Here is a 23,805-nt window from a genome sequence, read left to right on the forward strand (position 1 = left end):
GACCCAGAGTCGTGATTGAACCCGGGTCCTCACCACCGTAGGAGCAGTGCTAACCACTGACCACCGTGCCACCCTACTTCATAGTTTCCTTAGTTTAGATTTAAGAACATAGTTTTGATTCAATTACATCACTTTCAAACTCAATATAAAATTCCATCATATTACTGTCACTCTTCCCCAAAGGCTCATTAACAAAAAGGTTATTAATTAGATAAAAGTAAAATACTGAAGATGCTGGAGATCCAAAATAAAAACAAAAACTCTGCAGGTCAGGCAGCATCAGCGGAGTTTAATTTCCATTTTTGCCATTTCTTTTATTTTATTATTTTTGGTCCATGGGTCCATAATTAAAACATACCTTTAAGTTGAAGACCCAAGCTGTGTTCCTAAGTTTTGTATTTTGGGGAGGAAGAACAGACTTGTTGCCACCAAGTGAACCTGATGAACAAACTTTGGAGGAAGTTGGTTCGGTTGGTTGGCTGGCAACCTGTGGTTTGACCAGGGCAGTGTTCTGCCTGACAACAGTCAGTGATTGGTTCCTGTGTGATGCTTTCTGAGAGAGCTTGGCAGAGGTTTTTAAGATCCTGGAAGGAGAAGGAATGCATTCTCTTTCTTACTGGAAGAATTGCTTTTTTGTTCTAAAACCAGTGAGTGCCTGGCACATCTTTGCAGTAAATTTGAAATCATCCTGAATGTACAGAAACAGTAGACAACTTTGTCAGAAGCTGTGAGAGCCTCTAAGGAAGAGGAGCTGTGTTTCTTCCTCTCTCTGCTGCTGGCTGCCTGCTGTCATTGTGAGACTGAAGTCATTACAAGTTGAAGGAAAGGGAAGTACCAAACTGAAGGCCTAACCTTGAGAAAGAAACTGACTAGAAGACATCCATCTAAATCAAAAATCCTTTATTATTTTATTTTATTAACATTTTCCTTACCTTTGATTTGATTTGATTGTCACGTGTAACGAAGTACAGCGAAAAGTATTTTTCTGCGGCCGAGAGAACGTACACAGTACGTACATAGTAGACAAAAAGAATAATCAATAGAGAACATCGACAAACAGTGACTGGTCACAGCGCGGAACAAGGGGCCAAACAAAGCAAATACATGAGCAAGGGCAGCATAGGGCGTTGTGAATAGTGTTCTTACAGGGAACAGATCAGTCTGGGGGAGAGTCGTTGAGGAGTCTTGTAGCTGTGGGAAAGAAGCTGTTCCTATGTCTGGATGTGCAGTTCTTCAGACTTCTTTACCTTCTGCCTGATGGAAGGGTCTGGAAGAAAGCAATGTCTGGGTGGGAAGGGTCTCTGATAATGCTGTCTGCCTTCTTGAGGCAGCGGGAGGTGTATACAGAATCAATGTGAGGGTGGTAAGCTTGCGTGATGTGTTGGACTGAGTTCACCACACTCTGCAGTTTCTTGCGATCTTGGACCGAGCAGTTGCCATACCAGGCTGTGATGCAGCCGGATAGGATGCTCTCTATTGAGCATCTGTAGAAGTTTGTGAGAGTCGATGCAGACATGCCAAATTTCTTTAGCTTCCGTAGGAAGTAGTTTCAACCACCATTTCCCCTCTGTGTTGTTTGTCTGAGTGTCTGTAGAGAGGGGGGTAGTTAGAAAGTGGAGGGGGGAATGTTGAGCATCAGGGCTGTTTAATTATAATTACTGTAAATAATAAAAGGTAGCTTGTGTTTAATTTTACAAACCTGGTGACTGTAGAGAATTCAACTCAACCAAAACCACAGCTATTGATATAAAATCTAAGTTCACCAGAGATGCGACTCGGGCCAAATGGGATTGGAATTGACCGTGTGCTAGCCCAGCGTGACAGAGAGATGTTTTGAGTCCAATATGACTCTACTTCAGAACAGTTCCAAAGAAGCCATTCGAACTCAAATAATTAACCCTGTTTCTCTCTCACAGATGCTGCCTGACCTGGTGAGTTTTTCCAGCACTTTCTGAGATTATTGATCAGCCCTTTCTCATTACATAACTAGCTCTAAAATAGCCTGTTTTCCAGTTGGTTCCTCAATAGATTGCTCCAGAGAACCATACGTTTCAGAATTCATCTTCCAAAATATTAGTGATAATTAGGTTTACCCAGTCTATATGTAGATTAAAGTCCCCAATAATGATTGTATTCCCGTTGTTGCATACACCTCTAATTTCCTGATTTATAATGTGTCCTGCATTATCATTACTGTTTGGTGGCTGATATGCAACCCTTCATTGTTCTTAGATCTAACCAAATTGATCCTACATCTTGATCTTCCGATTGAAGATCCTTGCTCACTAATTTAGCTATTGATTGGCACCCGCTATTTAACCCTTTGTGCAATGAGCCCCCAAGCATTGAACTCCATGGCTTACACTCACCTCTCCATAAGGGAGAAGTGACACACCTACCCCCCATAGAATCTCTACAGTTCAGAAGGAGGCCATTTGGCCCAGCGAGACTGCACCAACCCTCTGAAAGAGCACCCCACCCTATCCCAGTAACCCCACCTAAACTGCACATCTTTGGACACGAAGGGTCAATTTAGCATGGCCAATCCACCTAATCTGCACATCTTTGGACTGTGGGAGGAAACTGGAGCACCTGCAGGAAACCCATGCAGACATTGGGAGAAAGTGTAAGCTCCACACAGGCAGTCACCCAAAGTCAGAATTGAACCTGGTTCCCTGGGCACTGTGAGGCGGCAGTGCTAACTGCCGGAATGTGCACGGGCAAGTGTCGCATGTATTGATCGGGCAATGGGTCAGAGCATTGTCAGGTCTCCAAGATGCTCACATTTCTGTTTGCTTCCTTTCAGTTTTTGGGTTGAGAGGATGATGGCAGTGCTATTGATAATTGTGGACCAGTAGCAACAACCAGACACCATGCGGTTGCATTGGGTAGGACCAGTGCCCCGCACAAGAGGGGGTGACAGGGCCCGTTGATTCACCGAATGCAGGCCCACATATGGAGGTGGTTCAGAGGAGACACAGCCAGCCACGGGTCTACCAGAGGAGAGCATCATATCTCCAGAATGTCAGGCGTCCAGAGTCGGAGATGACTGCCTCTGTCCCGAGAGAGAGTGGACCACCTCTGCTAGATGATGCAGGAGTTGGCACCACCTGAACTGGGATGTTACCCATTGTCTGCAGCCCTGAAAGTTCCAGCCACGCTGAACGTTAATGCCAGTGTCTCATTTCAGGGCTGCATGGGGGACCTGTGTGGCATATCCCAGTCTGCCGCACATAAGTGCACAAGGCAGATGCGCTATTTGCGAGGACCCCATGTACATTAATTTGGACCAGGCACAGGTGAGCCAGGACCACCCGCTTCACCAACGTGGTTGGCTTGCCCCAAATGGAGGGTCTCATAGATTGCTCACAGGTGCCTTTGCATTCCCCATGGCGGCATGGGGAACCCTTTAGGAACTGCAAAGGACTCCATTCCCTAAAAATGCAGATCGTCTGTGACTAGGTCATATGAAAAATGCAGGTGTGTGCCCATTTCCAGGGGAGCATCCATGACAGCTGCATTTTTAGATGCTCTCAGATCCCAACCATATTCAAGGGAAACAAGCAGCTGAATGATTGATTGATATTTATTGTCACATGTACCGAACTACAGTAAAAAGTATTTTTCTGCAGCCAAGGGAACGTACACAGTACGTACATAGTAGACAAAAGAATAATCGACAGAGTACATTGACAAATGGTACATCAACAAATAGTTGATGGCTGGAGGGATGACTCCTCAGGACAAAGGGGTGGCTGGCCCCAAACACAATCTGAGACCCGATACAGTGAGGCTCATGCTTCAACATGTACGCTGCTTGAGCTGGCAGTAGGCCTGCTAAAGATGCAGTTCCAGTGCCTGAACCAGTCAGGGGGAGCCTTCCAGTACCAACCCCGAGAGGGTGCTGTGCATCATTGTGGTGTGCTGTGCTCTGCAAAACCTGGCACTGCAAGAGGTCGAAGGGCTGGATGAGGTGGTACATAGGTACAGAGATATCAGGAGCAGAAGTGGGCAATTCAGCCTTCGACCCTGCTCCACTATTCAATCAGATCATAGCTGATTTACTAACTTGATAGAGTTTTTCGAGGAGGTCACTAAGATGATTGATGCAGGTAGGGCAGTAGATGTTGTCTATATGGACTTCAGTAAGGCCTTTGACAAGGTCCCTCATGGTAGACTAGTACAAAAGGTGAAGTCACACGGGATCAGGGGTGAACTGGCAAGGTGGATACAGAACTGGCTAGGCCATAGAAGGCAGAGGGTAGCAATGGAGGGATGCTTTTCTAATTGGAGGGCTGTGACCAGTGGTGTTCCACAGGGATCAGTGCTGGGACCTTTGCTCTTTGTAGTATATATAAATGATTTGAAGGAAAATGTAACTGGTCTGATTAGTAAGTTTGCAGACGACACAAAGGTTGGTGGAATTGCGGATAGCGATGAGGACTGTCTGAGGATACAGCAGGATTTAGATTGTCTGGAGACTTGGGCGGAGAGATGGCAGATGGAGTTTAACCTGGACAAATGTGAGGTAATGCATTTTGGAAGGGCTAATGCAGGTAGGGAATATACAGTGAATGGTAGAACCCTCAAGAGTATTGAAAGTCAAAGAGATCTAGGAGTACAGGTCCACAGATCACTGAAAGGGGCTACACAGGTGGAGAAGGTAGTCAAGAAGGCATACGGCATGCTTGCCTTCATTGGCCGGGGCATTGAGTATAAGAATTGGCAAGTCATGTTGCAGCTGTACAGAACCTTAGTTAGGCCACACTTGGAGTATAGTGTTCAATTCTGGTCGCCACACTACCAGAAGGATGTGGAGGCTTTAGAGAGGGTGCAGAAGAGATTTACCAGAATGTTGCCTGGTATGGAGGGCATAAGCTATGAGGAGCGATTGAATAAACTCGGTTTGTTCTCACTGGAACGAAGGAGGTTGAGGGGCGACCTGATAGAGGTATACAAAATTATGAGGGGCATAGACAGAGTGGATAGTCAGAGGCTTTTCCCCAGGGTAGAGGGGTCAATTACTAGGGGGCATAGGTTTAAGGTGAGAGGGGCAAAGTTTAGAGTAGATGTACGAGGCAAGTTTTTTACGCAGAGGGTAGTGGGTGCCTGGAACTCACTACCGGAGGAGGTAGTGGAGGCAGGGACGATAGGGACATTTAAGGGGCATCTTGACAAATATATGAATAGGATGGGAATAGAAGGATACGGACCCAGGAAGTGTAGAAGATTGTAGTTTAGTCGGGCAGTATGGTCGGCACGGGCTTGGAGGGCCGAAGGGCCTGTTCCTGTGCTGTACATTTCTTTGTTCTTTGTTCTTTGTTCTGACCTCTTCCTGGTCTCAAATCCACCTCCCTACCTGTTCCCCATATCCCTTGAACCTGTTTTTTAAAATCAGAAATATATCTATCTCCTTCTTGAAACCATTAAATGATTCAGACTCCACTGCATTATGGGGCAGCAAATTCAACAAATACATCACCCTCTGTGAGAAGTAGTTCCTTCTGATCTCAGTTCCCACAAGGGGCAACATTTGGGGTGGAATTCTCCATCAGCCAACGGCGGAATCGGCAAACACAATTGGACAAAGAATGGCACGTGAGGCGAAAGTCGTGGCCGGCGCCTGGCACCCGACAGAATGCCATGCTCAACAGGAGCCTCAACAGCGGCGTCAGTGCGTTCTACTCTGCATGTGCAGTAAACGTTGTTGGCATATCATTTGCAGGTCTGACCTGGTATTCTCCGGGGCCTCCGTGATGATGTGCCTCTGCGAGGAGGAATTACTAAGGACGAGGTTCACTTGTACTTTCAAAAATTGGGAAACATGCGCTGTGGCTGCTGAGGGAGAGAGGCGGGTACGGAAAATATCCAACATCGCCATAGTGTGCTGACAGTTGAGCCAATGGTCGGAGCGCTTCTGCCAGGGCTGGGGGGGGGGGGGGGAGTAGCAGGGTGAAACCAGGAGGTGGGCCGTGGGGTCAGGGTGGATGGCATGGAACACCATTGCCGCAGCCTGCAAGGCAGCCATGTGACTGCGCACGCTGCTAACTGCCCACTGTGAATTTAGTGCCATGGATCATATGGGTGTCTCCCCAGGGCCCCCCTAGGTACCCAGTCGACCCATCAATGGGATGGGTGCTCTCCAGCGCACCAAGTGCCATCTTGTTGGCTGGGAAGTGTGTGTGTGGGGAGTGGAGTGCTGATATGTGGCTGCAGCTTGTAAGCCTCTCGAGTGCCAATCCCGGCTCCAGCGAATCTGACACCATTTTTCATTGCAATCGCCCGTGTTCTCCGTGGGGCCGGTGCTAGCCCATTAACAGTCGTTGAATTGCCCCGGGGCTGGCGCCAATTTTGCTGTCATAAATGTCCACCGATTCTGTCCCAGCGACCACACTGAAATGGAGAATCCCGCCCTTGGTCTATGTTTACTTTATCAATCCTTTTAGTATTTTATATACCTTGATCAGATCCCCTCTCATTCTGCTAAACTCCAGCAAGTATAAGCCCAAACTGTCCAATTTCTCGTCATACATCAACCCTTGCATCCCTGGAATTAATCTGGTGAACCTCCTCTGAAACTGCCTCAGATGAGGAGGAAGTTGAAGGGGGTGGCGATGGACAATCCCAGAGGAGCGAGAGGAAGGACCACAATTGGTGGCCAGTGCCCAAATGACACGCAGGGCTGGGGACGCCCTCATTGCCTCTCGATTTGGAGACGACCGGGACTATGGGGGCAGATATGTCTCCGGGTGGGGGTGTGAGACCATCTCACTTGCGTCTTGCCAGTAGGAGGTAATTCTGTTGATTGCTCCTTTCATGGGCAGGGTGTGAATACAACATGAGCGGTCGATGCAGGAAAATGATGATGACTTGCAGTGAAGACTGAGCAATGCTCCTTAGATCTCCTGCGAATATCTGACTACTGCCTGACTGAGGCATGAATGTGAACTGCCACTGAACAGGGTGATCTAGAGATGATGAGATGCTGAATGACACATCATAGCTGCTCCTGCCTCCTCAGAGGTCAAGGGTCCCATTGTGGATCTCCACCTCTTTGCGAGATGGACATATTTTCACGAGCTTTCAGCTGATGGTATTCTCATGATGAATGAATGCTGCTAGAAATGGAAGGCCTGTCCATTAGCCTGGGTGGGTGGGGAGTGTTGCTTTGGGTGCAGGGGTGTTTGTGAAGGCATTGCCAGTATCATGTCAGTATGACTGCGTAATCACAGTGGGGATGGAGGGTGGGTTGGAGAATTATTGAGCTCACAGAGAAAATGGAGGAAGCACTGGCGTGGCTTGGGAGTTGGCAGAATGTGCCGCAATGAATTGAAAGCAAGGGACACTTTATGAGTGATCAACACGACACTTAATACATTTAATGGTGCTAACACTGGTGATTAGTTGCTATTCGTGCCTATGTTCACCCATGCCCACTATGTTATTATCTTTTCTTTGCCTTTCTCAGCCACCCGCTATGTCTAGGTGTACCCCCACGATCTGCAGCTGAGGATGAGGCGACATGTTGCGTTTCATGCCCTGTTGCCTGAGATGACCTTGGTGGATGTGGCCTGGAGGGCCTAGACCCTGAGGATCCAGAGCTTTCAGGCTGCACGGGCGTTGCAGTGCTGCCCTCCTCGGTATACGGGAGCTGCAGATGTGTCAGTCACAGGCAAAGGCTGGACATAGATGGGCTGGACATACCCAGCGTCTCTTGGGTGAAAAGCCACGGGCTGCGCTCCTGCTGGTCCTCTTCCCTTTGGATACCCGGAGACCGCTTGGCTCCTCCAGGGATAGAGGGGTAGCTGGAGTGAGATTCAGAAGCCCCGCCGTCCTCTGGCACAGACACTCGTCGATTCCCACAAGTGCCTGCACCATGCAAATGAAGAGCTGCACCATGGAACGCATGCCCTCAGCCATGGAGGTCATGAGCTGAGCCATGGAATGATCATCCTACACCAAGGTCTCCACTGTGAACGCCACCCTCACAGTGTTGGCCTCATTGCCTTGGAGTGTCGGCACCATTTCCTCAGGCAGAAGACGATGGGCCTCCTCCAGTCGCCCTTCCAGTCTGAGGAGAGGTGCTGTCATCCCTTCCTGATGCTTGCACCTCTGCCTTTGCAGTTCCAGCAATTCTGGGATGACCGAATCCAGGGGAACGTCATGTGACCGTGGCTCAGCAGGGTCCTGGGCTCCGGCTTCCCGCCGAGTGCCGGAATGCTGGGATGTTGCTGCCTCCGCCTGCTATGGATCATCAGCTGTGACGTTCTCACCAGTGAGTGACCCAGAAACCTGCCTATAACCTAATACCACCGAAGTGTGAGTATCTACACTGGTGGAGGTGCAGGTGACAGCTGTGATGCCTCTTCGGTGCTCAACTCTGAGATTACCCCTTGGAGCTGCTCGGGTCTGTGGTCTCCGGAGGGCGAGAGAATGGGCCGGGCTGCTCAACTGATTGACCAGCAAGGGAAGTGAGATGGCATTAGTGCAGGACAGGGTCATACTGATAGAAGAAATTGAACTCATGTGAGGTTTGCATCATGGTTCGATGTGTTCAAGGTTCTCACTTGTGTCTCTTGCCCCCACCTTTCCCTCTGTCCGAATGCGGTCCTGCTCCTGGCCAGCCAGCTCAAGGGCTTTCTCTTCAAACGTGATGAGAGTCTTCAGCTCGGGCATCACACCAGCTGGTTGTGCCCGCTCACGCCAGTTGTGCTCGAGGTTGCTCCGAAATGAGACAGATGGGGAGAATGTGGGCAGGAGTCATGCCAGGTCAAATGGTCATGAAGTCAGGAACGACTGGGGGAATAATAGGGAGTGTGGCAGGATGAGCATTGAGACCCCGTGAGGTGGCGGGGCTTGAGATCATCATAGAAGTGTGGTGGGTGCATGCGGCTGGACACATGAGGAGGCAGACTTACCCTGGCTGTATCCTCGTCCTGTTATGCAGTGAGCTAGTGCTCACTATCGCTGCCACACCTCCCACGCAGCGTTGGTCACCTTGCTGGGTGGCCGTCTGCTCACGTGAGGGTAAAGGAAAACATATCTCTGCTCCATCCCGTCCAGCATCTTGGTGAGGGCTCCCTCTGAGAAAGGTGGAGCTGTCTTCCTGGCTGCCATCGCCATTCCCCCCCACCACCGCCCCTCTCCTCCACCCCACAAACCCGCCGATTCAAATTGGAACAAGTGCTGAGATCAAGTAATTCCTGGGCGAGCGAATCAGTGGCAGGCCGCAGCTGATCCATAGCAGACGCCATCTCCCTGGCCTTACACTCATCCCTCGAGCAATTCGACAACAAGGACTCCGACAACAGACTCCTATGTATTGACTACAGCTCCGCATTCAACACTATAATCCCAGCCAAGCTCATGTCAAAGCTCCAAAACTTGGCTCCTCATTCTGCAACTGGATCCTTGTAGCGCACAAAGACTCCGAGAGACGAATAGAGTGAAGTTGATAAGGCTTTATTAAGCGTGACTGTTCCCCCGCAGTTCAGTAGACGACTGCCTGCGGGGGAGGACTCCAGGTACTTATACTCCGCCTTCAGGGCGGAGCTAGAGGTCAACGTCCAACCAGGAACCGGGATCTGTCAGCCAATGACATCATGGCTTCACAGTCCCACATGACCCCTAATGCATACTACCACATTCACCCCTTGTTAAAAATGAACCCAGCGGGGTGATGCTTCGCATGGTGGTAAGGGTTTACAAGGCTGGTCCTGGGAGGAAAACTTTCGCATGTTATTACAGTATGTACAAGTTTTTTTTTTGTTTAAAACTATTTACAGTAATCGTCAGGAAAAGACAAAATGTTCTCGTTAAAAGTCCACATATTGTACTGTTAGATCGACGCCACAAGTCGGTCGGGCGGTCTGGTCGTCCGTGTCGATCGCCTCGGCCCCGGTGGTGGTGGTGGTGCTTGTTCCGGTGTTGTCGTCTCCAGGAGCCTTACGGTTTCAGCTTGGGCTTTATTCCTGGTCGGGCCTGGGAGGAGGACTGATCCTCCTGGGACGGGGGCGGTCGCGGGGTGCGGCGGTGGCAGGAAGGGGGTGGGGTTGGGTGATTGGTGTCGGGGGGTGTGTGTGTTGCCGGCGGGCGTCAGATCTCGCAGGGAGACCGTGCCCTGTCGGCCGTCGGGGTACTCCACGTAAGCGGACTGCGGGTTCGCGTGGAGGAGGTGAACCCTTTCGACCAACGGGTCCGACTTGTGCGCCCGCACATGCTTTCGGAGCAAAATGGGTCCTGGGGCCGCCAGCCAGGTCGGCAGCGACGTTCCAGAGGAGGACTTCCTGGGGAAGACAAGGAGGCGCTCATGAGGCGTTTGGTTAGTGCTAGTACACAGTAGCGACCGGATGGAGTGGAGGGCATCCGGGAGGACCTCCTGCCACCGTGAAACTGGGAGGTCCCTGGACCGTAGGGCCAGTAGGACGGTCTTCCAGGCCGTGCCGTTCTCCCTTTCTACTTGCCCGTTCCCCCGGGGATTGTAGCTGGTCGTCCTGCTCGAGGCTATACCGTTGCTGAGCAGGAACTGGCGCAGCTCGTCACTCATGAAGGAGGACCCCCTGTCGCTGTGGACGTATGCGGGGCAGCCGAACAGTGTGAATATGGTGTTCAGGGCTTTAATGACTGTGGCCGCGGTCATGTCAGAACAGGGGATGGCGAATGGGAAGCGGGAGTACTCGTCCACCACATTAAGGAAGTATATGTTGCGGTCGGTGGAGGGGAGGGGTCCTTTGAAATCCAGACTAAGGCGTTCAAAGGGGCGGGAAGCCTTAGTCAGGTGCGCACCATCCGGCCTGAAAAAATGTGGTTTGCACTCTGCGCAGATGTGGCAGTTCCTTGTGACTGTACGGACCTCCTCTAAAGAGTATGGGAGGTTGCGGGACTTGATAAAGTGGTAAAACCGAGTGACCCCCGGGTGGCAGAGGTCCTCGTGGAGGGTTTGGAGGTGGTTAATTTGTGCGTTGGCACATGTGCCGCGGGATAGGGCATCGGACGGCTCGTTCAGCTTTCCGGGACGATACAAGATCTCGTAGTTGAAGGTGGAGAGCTCGATCCTCCACCTTAAGATCTTGTCATTTTTGATTTTGCCCCGCTGTGCATTATCGAACATGAAGGCTACCGACCGTTGGTCCGTGAGGAGAGTGAATCTACTGCCGGCCAGGTAATGCCTCCAATGTCGCACAGCTTCCACTCTGGCTTGGGCTTCCTTTTCCACTGAGGAGTGGCGGATTACTGAAGCGTGGAGGGTTCGGGAGAAAAAGGCCACGGGTCTGCCCGCTTGGTTAAGGGTGGCCGCTAGAGCTACGTCGGAGGCGTCGCTCTCGACCTGGAAGGGGAGGGACTCGTCGATGGCGCGCATCGTGGCCTTTGTGATATCCGCTTTGATGCGGCTGAAGGCCTGGCAAGCCTCTGTCGACAGAGGGAAGGTCGTGGTCTGTATTAGGGGGCGGGCCTTGTCTGCGTACTGGGGGACCCACTGGGCGTAGTATGAAAAGAACCCCAGGCAGCGTTTTAGGGCTTTTGAGCAGTGCGGGAGGGGAAATTCCATGAGGGCGCGCATACGTTCGGGGTCGGGGCCTATTATCCCATTGCGCACTACGTAGCCCAGGATGGCTAGCCGATTGGTGCTAAAAACGCACTTGTCCTCGTTGTACGTGAGGTTCAAGGCTTTAGCGGTCTGGAGGAATTTTTGGAGGTTGGCGTCGTGGTCCTGCTGATCGTGGCCGCAGATGGTTACATTGTCGAGATACGGGAACGTGGCCCGCAACCCGTGTTGATCAACCATTCGGTCCATCTCTCGTTGGAAGACCGAGACCCCGTTTGTGACGCCAAATGGGACCCTTAGGAAATGGTATAATCGCCCGTCTGCCTCGAAGGCTGTGTACTTGCGGTCACTTGGGCGGATGGGGAGCTGATGGTAGGCGGACTTGAGGTCCACGGTGGAGAAGACCTTATATTGGGCAATCCGATTGACCATGTCGGATATGCGGGGGAGAGGGTACGCGTCTAGTTGTGTGTACCTGTTGATGGTCTGGCTATAGTCTATCACCATCCTTTGCTTCTCCCCTGTCTTTACGACTACCACCTGCGCTCTCCAGGGACTATTGCTGTCCTGGATTATGCCTTCCTTTAGTAGCCGCTGGACTTCGGACCGAATGAAGGTCCGGTCCTGGGCGCTGTACCGTCTGCTCCTAGTGGCGACGGGTTTGCAATCCGGGGTGAGGTTTGCAAACAAGGACGGGGGTTGCACCTTGAGGGTTGCGAGGCCGCAGATAGCGAGTGGGGGTATTGGGCCGCCGAATTTGAAGGTTAGGCTCTGTAGATTGCACTGGAAGTCTAATCCCAGTAATGTGGGGGCGCAGAGTTGGGGAAGGACGTAGAGCCTGTAGTTTTTGAACTCCCTCCCTTGCACCGTTAGGGTAACTATGCAGAAGCCTTTGATCTGTACGGAGTGGGATCCTGCAGCTAGGGAAATCTTTTGTGCGCTGGGATGGGTGGTCAAAGAACAGCGTCTTACCGTGTCGGGGTGGATAAAGCTCTCCGTGCTCCCGGAGTCGACTAGGCATGGCGTCTCGTGCCCGTTTATCAGCACCGTTGTCGTCGTCGTCTGGAGTGTCCGGGGCCGAGCTTGGTCCAGCGTCATTGAAGCGAGACGTGGTTATAGTAGTTGAGCATCCTCTTCGAACCCCGTGGAGCCGTCGACACTGGGGTCCGTTGTTGCCGTCCAAGATGGCGTTGGGTGTGAACAAGATGGCTGCCCCCATGCATCGCACATGGCTGGGGGGTCACAAGATGGCGGCGGGGGTGGACAAAATGGCCGCCCCCATGTGTCGTACAGGTCTGGGGTGGTCCAAGATGGCGGCGCCCTTCCTCCCCTCGTGGTGGCCGGGACCCAAAATGGCGGCGTCTGCGGGTCGCACATGGGGCGCTGGGGGGATTGGGGAGCGTTAGGAACGCATGGGGCTCCCTCTTCTCTGGGGACAGCGGTGGTCGGGACCCAAATTGGTAGCGTCGGCGGGTCATACGTGGGGCGCGGGGGGGGGTTTGGGGGGCGTTAGAGACGCGCAGAACTCCCTCTTCTCCGGGGAGAGCGTTGGTCGGGACCCAAAGTGGTAGCGCCGGCGGGTCATACATGGGGCGCGGGGGGTGGGGGGGGGGGGGTTGGGGAGCGTAAGCGGCGTGCATGGCTCCCTGTTCTCCCGGGACAGCGGTGGTCGGGACCCAGAGTGGCTGCGCCTGCGGGTCGTACATGGGGCGCTGGGGGGGTTGGGGAGCTTAAACGGCGTGCAGGGCTCCCTGTTCTCCCGGGACAGCGGCGACCTCGCGGGACCGGCACACAGCCGCGAAATGGCCCTTTTTCCCGCAGCTCTTACAGGTCGCTGCGCGGGCCGGGCAGCGCTGCCGGGGGTGTTTCGCCTGGCCGCAGAAATAGCAGCGGGCGCCCCCGGTGCGACTTGGCGTTTGGACCGCGCAAGCCTGTGGGGTGTCCGGGGGGGGGGTGGGTTTGTCGCGACGGGTACGTACGGAGCCCAATGGGCTGCCGCGCGGTCGGGGCCATAGGCGCGGGTATTTTGCGCGGCCACGTCTAGGGAGGCTGCTCGGGCCCGTGCCTCTGAGAGTCCTAGCAACTCTTTTTCTAGAAGTCTTTGGCGGATTTGGGCGGAGTTCATATCTGCCACAAAAGCATCGCGCATTAACATGTCCGTGTGTTCATTTGCGTTCACCGACGGGCAGCTGCAGGCTCGTCCCAAAATTAGTAGCGCGGCGTAGAATTCATCTATCGATTCTCCGGGACTTTGCCGTCTCGTTGTGAGTTGATAGCGAGTGTAGATCTGGTTTACTGGGCGGACATAGAGACTTTCTAGTGCTGCGAACGCCGTCTGGAAATCCTCTGCGTCTTCGATGAGAGAGAAAATCTCCGTGCTTAACCTCGAGTGCAGGACCTGTAGTTTTTGGTCTTCTGTGACCCGGCCGGTGGCCGTTCTGAAGTAGACCTCAAAACAAGTCTGCCAGTGCTTGAAAGCTGCTGCTGCGTTCACTGCGTGGGGGCTGATCCTCAGGCTTTCCGGCATGATCCTGAGCTCCATAGTCCTTTAGTCACGCTTAATAAATTGTAGCACACAAAGACTCCGAGAGACGAATAGAGTGAAGTCGATAAGGCTTTATTAAGCGTGACTGTTCCCCCGCAGTTCAGTAGTAGACTGCCTGCGGGGGAGGACTCCAGGTACTTATACTCCGCCTTCAGGGCGGAGCTAGAGGTCAACGTCCAACCAGGACCCGGGATCTGTCAGCCAATGACATCATGGCTTCACAGTCCCACGTGACCCCTAATGCATACTACCACAATCCTCGACTTTCTGACCCACAGACCACAATCAGTAAGAATAAACAACAACAATTGTCTACAACAGTCCTCAATACCGGGGCCCCAGAAGGCTGCAAACTTAGCCCACTACTATACTCCCTGTACACACACGACTGCGTGGCAAAATTTGGTTCCAACTCCATCTACAAGTTTGCTGACGATACGGCCATAGTGGGTCGGACCGCGAATAACGATGAGTCCGAATACAGGAGGGAGATGGAGAACCTAGTGGAGTGGTGCAGTGACAACAATCTCTCCCTCAATGCCAGCAAAACTAAAGAGCTGGCCATTGACTTTAGGAAGCAAAGTAATGTACACAACCATGTCTGCATCAACGGGGCCGAGATGGAGATGGTTAACAGCTTCAAATTCCTAGGGGTGCACATCACCAACAGTCTGTCCTGGTCCACCCACGTCGACACTACCACCAAGAAAGCACAACAGCGTCTATACTTTCTCAGGAAACTAAGGAAATTTGGCATGTCCACATTAACTCTTACCAAGTTTTACAGATGCACCATAGAAAGTATCCTGTCTGGCTGCATCACAGCCTGGTATGGCAACTGTTCAGCCCATGACCGCAAGAAACTTTAGAGAGTCGTGAACACAGCCCAGCCCATCTGCACCAACCTGCCTCCCATCCATTGACTGCATCTACACCTCTGCTGCCTGGGGAAAGCAGGCAGTATAATCAAAGACCCCACCCACACGGCTTACTCACTCTTCCAACTTCTTCCATCAGGCAGGATATACAAAAGTCTGAGAACACGCACGCAGCTTCTTCCCCGCTGTTACCAGACTCCTAAACGATCCTCTTATGGACTGACCTCATTAACACCACACCGCTGTATGCTTCACCCAATGCCGGTGTTACCTAGTTACATTGTGTACCTTGTGTTGCCTTATTAATTATTTTCTTTTCTTTTCTTCTCATGTACTTAATGATCTGTTGAGCTACTCACAGAAAAATATTTTTCACTGTACCTCGGTATACGTGACAATAAACAAATCCAATCGAATACAATCCAATCCAGATTACAACTGTGATGTTCTTTGCTTTCTGAATGAAGAAAGCTTTGAAGTGTAGTGTCTCATAAAGAACAATAAGCTACATTTTGAACAAAGCTAATTTATTAACACTACAACTAAATTCAACTTGCTTACTGAGATATAAAAGATGATAAATAAACTAAACTGCAATTCCATCTACAAAGTTTCTGAAAACATGACGATTCTCTCTCACGATTTATCACACACTCCCCGAATCAAGGGTATCATATGATCCACATGTATGTGCTTGATCGCGATCTAGTGGTTGGCTGCATTTACATTAGATTGTTAACCCTTCATTAACCTTACAATATACATATTGTCAGAACTTTCTTTGAAGAGTTGCCTTTTAATCTCTGTTCCTAGCTCTCGAAAACCTGCCTTTAGGACCTTGTCCCTCTTTCTACCTACGTCATTGGTATTGATGTGGACCATGACTTCTGACCTCCCCCAGAAAAAGACCATGATGGTGTTCAGTGACACCCTGTACCATGTCACCAGGGAGGCAACCTTCCCTTCTCGAGTCACATCCGGGACACAGTGACACAGTGGTTAGCACTGCTGCCTCACAGCACCAGGGACCCAGATTCATTTCCTGTCTTGTGTGGAATTTGCACAATTCCTTGTGAGTTTCTTCCGGGTGCTACGGTTTTCTACCACAATCCAAAAATGTGCAGATTAGGTGGATTGGCCATTTTAAATTGCCCCTTGGTGTCCAAATGTTAGGTGGGGTTATGGGGCTATGGCAAGGGAGTGGCCCTAGGTGAGGTGCTCTCTCAAAGGGTTGGTGCAGACTCGATGGGCTGAATGGCCTCCTCCTGCACTGTAAGGATTCTGTCAGCAGAAACCCCTGTCTTTTCTTTTAATTATCCTTTCCCCTACCACTATTACTCTTCTCCCTCCCCTCCTGTGCAGCTGACACAGGTTTAGCTCTGGTTACACTCGTAGAATTACAGAATCCCAATAGTGCAGGAGGAGGCATCAAGTCTGCACCGACCCACTGAAAGAGCACTCTTCCGCTGCCAATCCACCTAACCTGCACATCTTTGGACTGTGGGAAGAAACCAGAGCACCCGGAGGAAACCCACGCAGACAATCACCCGAGTATTGGACCCGGTTCTCTGGCGCTGTGAGGCAGCAGTGCTAACCACCTGTGCCACCGTGCTGCCCTCCCATAGAATCCATAGAATTCCTTCTCTGAGGAACCACCATCCTCACCAGTATTCAAATGGTAAACTGGATAGTGAGTGAGACAGACTCAGGAGATTCTTGGCTGATCCTTCTGGACTATCTGGTGGTTACCCATTTTTTCTCTGTCTTACGGATGGTGCCACAGTGACGCCAGCCGTTGCTCGAGTTCTGAAACCCGGAGTTCCTGTTTCTGCAGCTAGTGACGCTTCCTGTAAATGTGATTGTCTGGGCCACAGGAACCTTGACTTTCCACATGACACAAGATGCACATTTCATACGCCAGTGCCAACTTGGCATGCCTTAAATTTACTTTACAGACGATGGAAGCCAGAAACCTAGACCCTACCACTCCTAAACAGCTGTTTACTGTGAATAAACCTTACTATTACTAGTGAAACCTCACAATGACAAATAATCCGCATTTTGAAAGAGAAATTAGAAAATACTTATCAACCCTCCCCCAAAATCACTTAGCTGTTTCTATGCAGCGTGACACTTTGAATTTTTCTCAGAACACTGCCAGTCCTGGGGCTGCCCTCTCTGACTTATGTACAGACTGATGTTGCTGCAATGGGAAGGGTAGGTGTGGGGTGGGATGTTGAGTGGGGAAGCTTGGAGGGGGTGGCAATGGAAATTTTGGTTGACCTGTCATTTGTCCTTGTCACATCAACACGGCATGGTGTGTTCCCGACTGCATATACACCTGCTGACCTGCTCTCTCTGAGTTTGACTATCTGCGATGACGGTGTGCTGCTTTGAGTGCGATGGACAATTAGATGCTCGCACTCGGATAGATGGTTGGTGAAAGGGAAAAGTCTCTATATGCACATCTGAAATTCAGCCCCTGAGGCATTGTGATGATATAATTTAAGGAACAGTGCCGGGACCTGCTGAAGCTGCCAGAATGCAGCCATGTCCATGGGAAGATGTGTCAATATAAAGTTTCTGCTGTCTGTTCCTTCATTCAACGCTCAGCTACAATTTCTCTTGTCTCTATAGTTTCCTCCAGTGTAACTAACCAGTTGGTCAACCATTATAGTTCTTCCTCACTAGATTGACAACAGACATCTCCTCCTAAGGACCAACAAAATGATAACAGTTTCCTACCTCACAGCAGGAACTGTGTCCAGAGAGACTTTTATATTGGGCCCAAGCTGGGGTCAGTCCTCCTCGTCCTGAGGGCCAATCTCTGCCCACTATCCTCTTCCGGGATCGGAAGGCCTTACTCTGTTACGTCCCTGTCCTCCTCCCCTTCCACCGAAGTGAAGGTTCCACATTTCGGGGCACTTTCTGCCAAATGTGGGTCTGGTGAATTAAGAACTTTATACCACTTTGGGGTGTTGTTAAAATTCAGCCCCAATCTTTCTTCATCTTTAATGTGCTCTTTCGCTTCTTTCATTGACTGGACAGGTTTCAGCTCTTCTGTATCTGAAATGAAGGAGGGACAAGGGCTAGGTTGTGATGAAAGGACTGAAGAAAGTGAAAACTGTGTGCTTATACCATCTGCAACCAGGGATTCAGGAAAGAGCAAGGGATGAGTGAGAAGTGTGTTAAGAGAAGGACACATACCATCATCATCAACTGCCTCAATGCATAGAATCATGGGGGGGGGGGATAAAACCGAGAGGTGAAATTTGTCCTCCTCAAGGTCTTTCCTGCTGCTACTTGTTATTGACATTTTGAGCACATTTTGAGCACAGAAGGACGCCATTTAACCCATCGTCTCCACCCTGTTCAACAAAGATTTGACCACACTAATCATATTTTCCAGCATTTGGCCGACAACCCTGGAGCAAGTGAATATCTAAATGCTTCTTAAATGTTACGAGAGTTTCTGACTCAACCACCCCTTTATGGCAGCGAGTTCCAGACACCCACCACCCTCTGACTGAAAAAGCTTCTCCTCAACTCTCCTCTTAGCTTTCTGCCTCTTACCTTAAATCTATGACCCCTGGGTACTGATCCCTCTGTTCATGGAAAAGTGCCTTCCTATCCACACTATCTATGCCAGATATGCATATAGACTATATCAAATGTATTACCTTCATCAACACTCGATTACCTCATCAAAAAATGTGATTACATTTGTTCAGACATGACCTTCCCCTAGAAAATCCATGCTGACTATCCCTGATTAATCCGTGTCTTTCCGAATGCAGATATATTCTGTCCCTCAGAATTCTTTCTCGTGACTTACGCACCACTGAGGTTAGATTGACTAATTTCCTAGTCTATCCCTACCACCCTTCTTTAAAAAATGTATTTTTATTCCAGTTTTTTTATAGCAGTTGCATCAAAACAAAGGAAATGGAGAAAAAAGCCACAGGTATCAATGCAAAAGACGTACAGCACACCACCAGAGTCATTGACAACATGGGAACAAATTAGACTGGATGAGTCGGGGAGAAAATTCCTAACGTGTTCCTCCCACAAATACAAGATTACTCTGTAGCAAGCAGGATACAGTCAACAACAGAAATACCCATAGCTTGAGAACAGAAATAAGAGAGGAATAAAAATGATTGAGAACCCCGGAGCTAGGGGGGAATTATACTGATAGCCATAATATAATCAAACTCCCCTCCAGGCTCAGGACAGAGCAGACAACCATCGCATAGCTACAAGACAATAAGGAGAGGGCCCAGTACAACACGTCCAAATAATCTCAAGCCTTGGATTTCAGACCTCAAATCCAGGGCCTTCCATATAAAATTAAGAAAAGTTTGAAGTGTAATAAACAAGCAGCAAGCAAGAACCTAGCTACCAAACCCCACCCACCGGTCTCAGGTCCAAGGGAAGAACAGGCCACTGGAACATTGAACAATGACACACCCCCTTGAGGGACACCAGAACAACCAAAAGGCTCAAGGCCAAGAAGGATATCAACAGATTCCAACTGGAAAAGGGGTTCTCTGCCCCAGGGAAAAGGAGGGCCATCAGGGAAGCTCAGGAGAAGGGCCAGCTCACCTCCTCCCAGCACCAGGGAACCCACCCCAATAACCAGGGCCACTCAGTCTCAAGACCACTCATCAAAAAGGCCTGCTCATTTAACCATGACACCAAGACCCACCATCTAAACGTCCCCACAAGTGCTCAAGAGAAAACCAAGAACAAAGTGCGGGACGCAACGGAAGCCCCACCTCCATGGTCTCTTAGAAGGAAGAAAAAGACAGAGAATAAACAAGAAGTATCAGACCTATTTATTCAGCAGAGCTGCCCAGGCTACCGCCAAGGCATATAAAAGTAGATGAGAGTCTACCAACTGACTACCACCCTGGGGGAAAAAAAAGAATAACCCTTGGTAATAACGCTTGTTCCGTCCCAAGGTCATTGCTGACCCTAGTGCACGTGAGCCCTCTCCCTTTTTTAATAATAAGACAATGTTAGCTGTCCCTTTGGCAACTCACCTGTGGCCACAGAAGATTTTAAAATTACTGCCAGTACATCTGATACCTCCTCCGTTGCCTCCCTCAACAGCCTGGGATACATCTTGTTTGGCCCAACAGATTTATCCACTTTTAAGACTGCTAAACCTCCTAGGAACTCCTCTCTATTATAATTTCCTCTAATATTCAGAGTCTTCCACACTGATGTCTATACCTGCATCGTCCTTTTCCATTGTGAAAACTGACACAAAGTATTAATTAGGGACTGTACACATGTCTTCCAGTCCCATACACACATTACCTATATGATCTCTAATTTCCCCCCCAAATTATTCTCTTGTTCTTTCTCCAATCCCGAATTTAATTTCCATGCAGTCTCTGAGCTTTCCTAACTTCCTTTTTAAGGTCCCTCCTGCATTTTGTATTCTTCTCCCAGGACTTTAATTTATTCGTTCATGGATCGTGGGTGTCGCAGGCTGGGCCAGCATTTATTGCCCATGCCTAATTGCCCTTGAGGCGACAGTTAAGAGTCAACGGTATTGGTGTGGATCTGGAGTCACATGAAAATGAAACGAAACAAAATGAAAATCGCTTATTGTCACAAGTAGACTTCAAATGAAGTTACTGTGAAAAGCCCCTCGTCGCCACATTCCGGCACCTGTTCGGGGAGGCATGTTACGGGAATTGAACCCGTGCTGCTGGCCTGCCTTGGTCTTCTTTCAAAGCCAGCTATTTACCCTGTGCTAAACCAGCCCATTAGGGACCAATGGGGCAACCTGTGGGTGGAGCCAGAGGACATTGGTAGGGTGTTGAACGAATACTTCACATCTTCACCCAAGAGAATGGAGGATGTAGGTATGGAGCTCAGGGAGAGAGACAGTGAGGTTCTTGAGTAAATTGACATACGGAATGACAAGGTATTGGAGGTGTTGGCAGGCTTAAATGTGGACAAATCTCCAGGTCTGGATGAATTGTGTCACAGACCACTGTGGGAGGTGAGGGAGGAGATTGCCGGGCCTTTAACCCGAATGTTTAATTCCTCTCTGGCCGTCGGGGTGGTGCCAGAGGATTGGAGAACAGCTAATGTGATTCCACTTTTTAAGAAGGGTTAGAGAGATAAACCATGGAACTACAGACCAGTGAGTAGGGAAACTTTTGGAGAAAATTCTGAAGGAGAGAAACTAGCTCCACTTGGAGAGGCAAGGTTGATCAGGGATAGTCAATATGGCTTTGTCAGAGGGAGGTCATGCCTAACAAATGTGATTGAATTTTTTAATGAAGTGACCAGGTGTGTAGATGAGGGTAGTGCAGCTGATGTAGTTTATATGAATTTCAGCAAAGCCTTTGACAAGGTTCCCACATGGGAGACTTATAAAAAAGGCAAATGCAATTGAATACAGGGTAATTTGATAAGGTGGATTCAAAATTGGCTTAGTTGCAGGTGACAGAGGGTGATGACAGAAGGCTGCTTTAGTGACCGGAAGCCCGTGTCCAGTGGCGTACCACGTGGTCTGTGCTGGGTCCCCTATTATTCGTCATTGATCTAAATTACATAGATGACTATGTGGGGGGGTTAACAACAGTAAGTTTGCAGATGATACAAAGATTGGGCGGGTGGTTTACAGTGAGGTTGAATGATTTGGGTTAGAGGAAGTTATAGATGGGATGATCAAATGGACAGATAAGTAACAGATCAAATTTAACTCTGAAAAGTGTGAGGTGACACACTTTGTGAGGCGACATTGGAGAAGGAAGTGTTCAATGAATGGCCTGACACTGGGAAGTTTCAGGAACAAAGGGAACTTGGTGTGTTTGTCTGCAGATTTCTGAAGGCAGAAGGGTAGTTTAATAGGGTGATGAAAAGGGCATATCGGACATTGCTTTTGTCAATCGAGGCACACATTACAAAAGCAGGGAGGTCATGTTGGAGTTGGATAGAACTTTGGTGAGGCCACAGCTGGAGTACTGTGTGCAGTTCTGATCACCACTTTACAGGAAGGATGTGATGGCACTGGAGGGGGTGCAGAGGCGATTCATCAGGATGTTGTCTGGGATGGAACATTTAAGTTGTGAAGACAGGTTGAATAGGCCTGGGCTGTTTTTGTTGGGGCAGAGAAGACTGAGGGGCGACTTGATTGAGGTGTACAGGATTATGTGGGGCATTGTCAGGGTGGGTGGAGAGCCGCTGTTTACCTTGGTAGGTAGGTCAAGTGTTTTTCATGTCTCGCTGCAGACTCGATATACTGAAGGGCCTCTTCTGCACTGTATTTTCTGTGATTTTGTGATTATGCGGCACCTTCTCTGCAATAACGAAAGAAGTGTGTCAGTGTTTGTTTTTAGTTGTTCACGGGATGTGGGCCTCACTGACTGGGCCAGCAATTATTGCCCATCCCTAACTGCCCTTGAACTGTGTAAGTTGCTTGGCCATTTCAGAGGGCATGTAAGAGCCAACCAATTTGCTGTGGATCTATGAAAACAGCGGGCAACACCAATTTAGCGTGCTGATTTCTAAGCAATGAACAGTATGGTTTGAACGTTGTTCATGCACTATTGTCTGTTCAACAACAACCTATTTATGAAGCACCTGTAGATTGTTGTAAGATCTGAAAATTTTGTTACATTGCCTGCTCTGCTGCCCCCTCTGTTGGGGACGTTTAAACAACATTAGCTCAATAATGGCCGCTGCCTGCAGCATACATGATGTGGAGAGGCCGGAGTTGGACTGGGGTGAGCACAGTAAGAAATCTTACAAGTCCAACAGGTTTGTTTCGAATCACTAGCTTTCAGAGCACAGTTCCTGCCTCAGGTAAATGATTCATTCTAAATCATTTTTAGCATATTGAGGATTATTTAGCAAATGTTGTCCAACTGCAGAATCGCATCTAATGTTGGACACAGTATTCTGAGTTTTGTAAGCATGGACTGGTTGGTTATAGTCTGCACCTTACCAGTTGCGAACAGCAGAAGGGACATGCTGTTTGATATGATGCACCGGTCTTTGGGACGTACAGGCTACATACCTAGCTTCATACTGGCACTGAATGGTATACACCATATTACTCATTTGTGTGATTAGAAAAGCATCCTTTTGGCTTGTCGGCAGCATCCTGTTTGTGGAGAATACAACACGTGCTGCTACCGCATATGATCAGCATGAAATAGCCAGCTTCACCTGTTGCTCAAATTTCTGATAGATCGTTTCCTTTCAGGGTAATCCGAGGTAGACTGACACGTTTCAGGGCCAAGAATGACGGCCTTAGGTCCATTCGTGAGTTTGAGCAATAGACCTGCAGAACAACGCTGACAGTGTGACTCATTTGTGAGCACTGGAAGCTACATATACCACTTCACAAGACCCTGTTCTTTGCAGGCAGAAAGAACATGTACACACATTGCAACTGTTTCTGCTGCACAAAATAAGAGATAACCATTCATGGCGCCTTGACCAATCAGAGTCAAGCTGCCTGGTTTAAATTTCAAATAATGTTTGGCAGTTAACTGTCAATCACCATCAACTGGTACATTCTTCATAGCAATGTCTCTACCAATCAGAATCCACTTACTGACCGATCAACACTCTCTTCTCATACAGTATGAAGTTCCCCCGACACTGGTATTCTTGATGAGTGCAAGATAAAAAGCTTTGATAAAATGTATTTTTTCAGCAACACTCATGGTCTGTAGACTGGATTAATGACTCTCAAGTGCATGAATAATAATGCTTTTGAATATTTCAGAGAGGCATGTTACCTTTGCATCTTGTCCTCATCAGGACAAACCCAAGAATTCCCAATTTCAAACGCTCACAACCAT

The 23,805-nt window shown here is 49.5% G+C and overlaps 1 long non-coding RNA gene across 1 annotated transcript; it reads right to left on the reverse strand.

The window, feature by feature from the left end:
- Positions 1 to 904: 904 nt before the first annotated feature.
- On the reverse strand, positions 905 to 22,394 carry LOC140420911 (uncharacterized). The gene is made up of 3 exons (XR_011946639.1): positions 22,186 to 22,394; positions 17,714 to 18,034; positions 905 to 1,658 (listed from the first exon to the last, which is right to left on the reverse strand). It is a non-coding gene; the product is annotated as an uncharacterized lncRNA (long non-coding RNA).
- Positions 22,395 to 23,805: the final 1,411 nt, after the last annotated feature.

The sequence above is a fragment of the Scyliorhinus torazame genome, chromosome 5 (assembly GCF_047496885.1).
Source record: "Scyliorhinus torazame isolate Kashiwa2021f chromosome 5, sScyTor2.1, whole genome shotgun sequence".
Lineage (NCBI taxonomy): Eukaryota > Metazoa > Chordata > Chondrichthyes > Carcharhiniformes > Scyliorhinidae > Scyliorhinus > Scyliorhinus torazame.